This window comes from Pseudophryne corroboree, chromosome 7 (genome assembly GCF_028390025.1).
Source record: "Pseudophryne corroboree isolate aPseCor3 chromosome 7, aPseCor3.hap2, whole genome shotgun sequence".
Lineage (NCBI taxonomy): Eukaryota > Metazoa > Chordata > Amphibia > Anura > Myobatrachidae > Pseudophryne > Pseudophryne corroboree.
This window is the reverse complement of record NC_086450.1, coordinates 185,246,834-185,253,001: the sequence shown is the minus strand read 5'-3', so window position 1 is coordinate 185,253,001 and position 6,168 is coordinate 185,246,834.

Genomic DNA, 6,168 nt, shown 5'->3' with positions numbered 1-6,168 from the left:
AGGAAGGGAGTTTTAGTTATCCCTTACTTGGACGATCTCCTGATAAGGGCAAGATCCAGAGAACAGTTGGAAGACGGGGTAGCACTATCTCAGATAGTGTTGCGGCAGCACGGTTGGATTCTCAATATTCCAAAATCGCAGCTGATCCCGACGACACGCCTTCTATTCCTAGGGATGATCCTGGACACAGTCCAGAAAAAGGTTTTTCTCCCGGAGGAGAAAGCCAGGGAGTTATCTGAGCTAGTCAGAAATCTCCTAAAACCAGGCCAAGTCTCAGTGCATCAATGCACAAGGGTCCTGGGAAAAATGGTGGCTTCCTACGAAGCAATCCCATTCGGCAGATTCCACGCAAGAACCTTCCAGTGGGATCTGCTAGACAAATGGTCCGGGTCGCATCTTCAGATGCATCAGCGGATAATCTTGTCACCAAAGATGGTTGCAGAGTGCTCATCTTCTAGAGGGCCGCAGATTCGGCATTCAGGACTGGGTCCTGGTGACCACGGATGCCAGCCTGAGAGGCTGGGGAGCAGTCACACGGGGAAGAAATTTCCAGGGCTTGTGGTCAAGCCTGGAGACATCACTTCACATAAATATCCTGGAGCTAAGGGCCATCTACAATGCTCTAAGCCTAGCAAGACCTCTGCTTCAAGGTCAGCCGGTGCTGATCCAGTCAGACAACATCACGGCAGTCGCCCACGTAAACATACAGGGCGGCACAAGAAGCAGGAGGGCAATGGCAGAAGCTGCAAGGATTCTTCGCTGGGCGGAAAATCATGTGATAGCACTGTCAGCAGTGTTCATTCCGGGAGTGGACAACTGGGAAGCAGACTTCCTCAGCAGGCACGACCTCCACCCGGGAGAGTGGGGACTTCATCCAGATGTCTTCCACATGATTGTGAACCGTTGGGAAAAACCAAAGGTGGACATGATGGCGTCCCGCCTCAACAAAAAACTAGACAGGTATTGCGCCAGGTCAAGGGACCCTCAGGCAATAGCTGTGGACGCTCTGGTAACACCATGGGTGTACCAGTCAGTGTATGTGTTCCCTCCTCTGCCTCTCATACCCAAGGTACTGAGAATTATAAGACGGAGAGGAGTAAGAACTATACTCGTGGCTCCGGATTGGCCAAGTAGGACTTGGTACCCGGAACTTCAAGAGATGCTCACAGAGGACCCGTGGCCTCTACCTCTAAGAAGGGACCTGCTCCAGCAGGGACCCTGTCTGTTCCAAGACTTACCGCGGCTGCGTTTGACGGCATGGCGGTTGAACGCCGGATCCTGAAGGAAAAAGGCATTCCGGATGAAGTCATCCCTACCCTGATCAAAGCCAGGAAGGATGTAACCGCACAACATTATCACCGTATTTGGCGTAAATATGTTGCGTGGTGCGAGGCCAGGAAGGCCCCTACAGAGGAATTTCAACTGGGTCGTTTCCTGCATTTCCTGCTAACAGGACTGTCTATGGGCCTAAAATTAGGGTCCATTAAGGTTCAAATTTCGGCCCTGTCGATTTTCTTCCAGAAAGAACTGGCTTCAGTTCCTGAAGTTCAGACGTTTGTCAAGGGGGTACTGCATATACAGCCTCCTTTTGTGCCTCCAGTGGCACCTTGGGATCTCAATGTAGTTTTGGGGTTCCTAAAATCACATTGGTTTGAACCACTCACCACTGTGGACTTAAAATATCTCACATGGAAAGTGGTAATGCTGTTGGCCCTGGCTTCGGCCAGGCGTGTGTCAGAATTGGCGGCTTTATCCTATAAAAGCCCTTACCTAATTTTTCATACGGACAGGGCAGAATTGAGGACTCGTCCTCAATTTCTCCCTAAGGTTGTTTCAGCGTTTCACCTGAACCAGCCTATTGTCGTACCTGCGGCTACTAGGGACTTGGAGGACTCCAAGTTGCTGGATGTAGTCAGGGCCCTGAAAATATATGTTTCCAGGACGGCTGGAGTCAGAAAATCTGACTCGCTGTTTATCCTGTATGCACCCAACAAGCTGGGTGCTCCTGCTTCTAAGCAGACTATTGCTCGTTGGATTTGTAGTACAATTCAGCTTGCACATTCTGTGGCAGGCCTGCCACAGCCTAAATCTGTAAAAGCCCATTCCACAAGGAAGGTGGGCTCATCTTGGGCGGCTGCCCGAGGGGTCTCGGCTTTACAACTTTGCCGAGCAGCTACTTGGTCAGGGGCAAACACGTTTGCTAAATTCTACAAATTTGATACCCTGGCTGAGGAGGACCTGAAGTTCTCTCATTCGGTGCTGCAGAGTCATCGGCACTCTCCCGCCCGTTTGGGAGCTTTGGTATAATCCCCATGGTCCTTACGGAGTTCCCAGCATCCACTAGGACGTCAGAGAAAATAAGAATTTACTTATCGATAATTCTATTTCTCGTAGTCCGTAGTGGATGCTGGGCGCCCATCCCAAGTGCGGATTGTCTGCAATACTTGTACATAGTTGCTGTTACAAAAATCGGGTTTTTGTTGTTGTGAGCCATCTTTTCAGAGGCTCCGCTGTTATCATGCTGTTAACTGGGTTCAGATCACAGGTTGTACGGTGTGATTGGTGTGGCTGGTATGAGTCTTACCCGGGATTCAAAATCCTTCCTTATTGTGTACGCTCGTCCGGGCACAGTATCCTAACTGAGGCTTGGAGGAGGGTCATAGGGGGAGGAGCCAGTGCACACCAGGTAGTCCTAAAGCTTTACTTTTGTGCCCAGTCTCCTGCGGAGCCGCTATTCCCCATGGTCCTTACGGAGTTCCCAGCATGGTCCTTACGGAGTTCCCAGCATCCACTACGGACTACGAGAAATAGAATTATCGGTAAGTAAATTCTTATTTTCACGGACCTCTTTTGCCCTTGCAGTGCCGCGTAAGGTTACTGCAGGTGCTCCCACCGAGGAAAGCGGCACTTTCTCCAATGGCTGATTGGGGTCTTCCGGTCCTGCTGGGAGCAAAGGCCTTGCGTCAGAGCATGTTGTGCAGTATACAGCATGCTGTTACTACAGAGTCAATTTTGTCCAGCCTCAAGTTGATGGGTCAGTGGAAGATCCTAAACCGATTGCTGAGCATGCCAAATGCATTCACAACAACCCGACGGGCCCTAGTAAGGCGATAGTTGAAAATGCACCTATCGTGGTTCAGGACTCTGTGGGTAGGGCTTCATTATGTGTTCGTGCAGTGCGAAGGCCTCATCTGCCGCGAACACAAATCCCAGCCCATTCTTTGTTTGCTCAACAGGCGGCAGATGAATGGAGTTGGTGGTGAGCCTCTCATAGAAACGTGTATTCTTCAAGGATCCACCATCTGAGCAACAACCATTTTTACCAACATCCAGGAAAATAAATTCATAGTTTGCGTTGACCACCGCCATGAGAACAATGCTAAAGTAGCCTTTATAATTGAAGTAGTCCGACCCGCTGTTGGTGGGTTTGGTGAAGCTCACATGTTTCCCGTCTATCGCACCACCACAGTTTGGGAAATTCCACCGCCTGTCAAAGTCCTCTGCAATAGCTTGCCATTCTTCCACGCTTGTAGGGAACTGTAAAAGAAAAAAAAATGTTTGAATATTTAATAGATATGTTTTTTTCCCCTACAGACACAAGACCTACAGATACCTGAAGACCTCAGCCGTACCCCTGACCTCCAAGACACATCACCAGAGGAACCAAAATCTCCACAGTGACAGGTTGCCAGGAGGAAGCCATGTAAAACCAAATTTGTTGAAGACCTGCTATTATTGGAGGCCTGTTCACAGCTGCTCCGGAAACCTGATGAATTTGATGACTTTGCGTCATATGTTAGCAAAACCATGCGTAAGGTTTCCGAGCAGCAGCAAGTAGAGTGCCAGTGCCTGGTGTCACAGGTTTTGTACAAAACACTCACAGGACAACTGACACCAGAGTGGAACATTCATGGGCCAGAACCTCAAGCACCTGCTCCTCATCTCCCTTTTACCAGCCACCTACCCTTCCTCCAGTACCCATCCTCCTCCACATCCCAGCTACCATTCCGGTTATCCGCAACCACAGGCCCCACCCACCTACCCTCCCTCCACTTTCCATCCTCCTCCTCAAACCCCTCCTCCTCAAACCAGCTACCCTTCCCGTTATCATCAACCCCCACCCCCATCCTCCCACCCTTCCCCCACTATCCAATCTCCTCAATACGGGTAGGTGAGCACCTCAGAAACATTAGAAGGGGGCTGGACACCCATGCATTGTCCAGTCATTTAAAAAAAGTCCACGACTGTAATCCCAAGCAGATCATTAGGTTTGTTGGAATAAAACGAGTGGAATGTGGTCGTCGACAAAAGGATACCTCTAAAAGTTTGGCTAAGGCAGAAATGGAACTTATATATAAATATAATACATTAATACCCACAGGGTTAAACTCAGACTTTGAGTTAAAATGGTTCCTCTAATGCCTTTTAGCGAATTTCTAGTATATATGGGGTTAATACGAATTTATTTGTGCCCTTTATCATATATGTTTTTTAAATAAAAAAAAAAGTATTTTTTATATATAGGTATTGATTATTGTTATGTGGGGAATGATCAATTGCCATCATGGGATTTTATCTGTATTTATGGTTATGTTTAGCATACCTGTTTTTTAGTTTAAAACCATCTTATTTCTTTTGACAGTGACACTATTCTTTAAAATAAGGACGTTTTTCACTGTTTATTTGAACTTATCTGGATTGAAAGATAGCTGCCCCAGTTAAAAGCATCACTGTCTATGGATATCGCGGTTGCCTAGCAATATATTATCACGGACTAAGAGGGCGGAAGTGACGTGCCCGGCTGGAACAAGTTGGGGCGGAAGCGGCGATATGAGATAGACCGCGGAAGCATCGCGAGAAGTCGCGTGTGTGAATCCCGAACCTGCGTCACGTGACATGAAAGCCGGAGCGGTTGCCGCGGCAACCATGGACAACAGTATGGGGGCGGCCATTTGCACACAGGTGCAAACGTTAATGACTGAACATTTTTCATTGGCGGACTGTATAATAAATAGTTAAGCTGGGATTGTGGAGACACACTACCTTGAAAAAGGGTTCAGATAGGACCTGAAACGCGTTGGTGAGGTGCAGGGAGAGCACCTAGTTGGCATCTGGTGGAGGCACTTATTGGATCTAGGAGGCTGAAAACCCGGAGGCCACCTGGCACCTACATACATCTAAGCGATTCTGGGAGCCTGTTAGGTTCTTAGTGTGTCCGGTAATTGCATCCCTATATTGCCCAATGGGCTTCTCTTTTGCTACCTGTGTGTCTCATTTTTTATTTGGACTTGATTTTACTGAAGATTTTATGTTCTATGTTGGTGTGCTTGTCTGATACATTAAAAACGTTTGTGCACTATTCTGTCCGCATATCCTCTATTTCATGTCTACCCTGAGAGGGAATTAATCAAGAGGAGGAATATCTAACAGAGTGCGGTGGATTTCATTACATGCTGAAGATACAAGTGGCATACAGGAATGTATACTGTTGAGATTTTCCTTATTTCTCTCACACATTTGTAATAGATGTTCAGTACCCATCTAGAGGAGCGCCATTTATCGTTTTCACCAATTTCCTGTTTTATATTGTATTGTTTTTGGAGGTGTGGGAGACACCCCCATGGTGGGTATTTGATTTAGGCTGCACCTACCCCTTGCGCACCAGACAGAAGCCAGTGTTTCTCTGTATTCTCCTTCTCAACCCTTCCCAAGCTACCCTTCCCAAGCCAGCCACACATCTACCGTCCTGTCCGCAATTTTGACCTCCTTGATGTCAGAGGGGGATCAGTAGGAGACAAGTCTCTTACAAATGTAGGGTGATTCTGAAATACTGCTGCCCTTGTTATACATACCAACAGATGTGGTGCATTCTGATACTACGGTGAGTGTCAGCGCTTTCAGACGGACAATGCACACATGCTGCTAGGGACAGGTTGATGGTACCGGGGACCCATCTTCCTGCCCCTAGCTGCATGTGTGCATTGTGCCCCTGGCACCGGTGACACTCAACACCGCAGTATCAGAATGTACCACATCTGTTAGTATATATAAAATTCCTGCTGTCCTGGTATATATTGCGATAGATCTGCTGAACTATGATATACAGCGTTTTAGTGGCGCTGCTTTCAGGTGGACAATGCACACATGCAGCTTGGGTCATGTTGATGG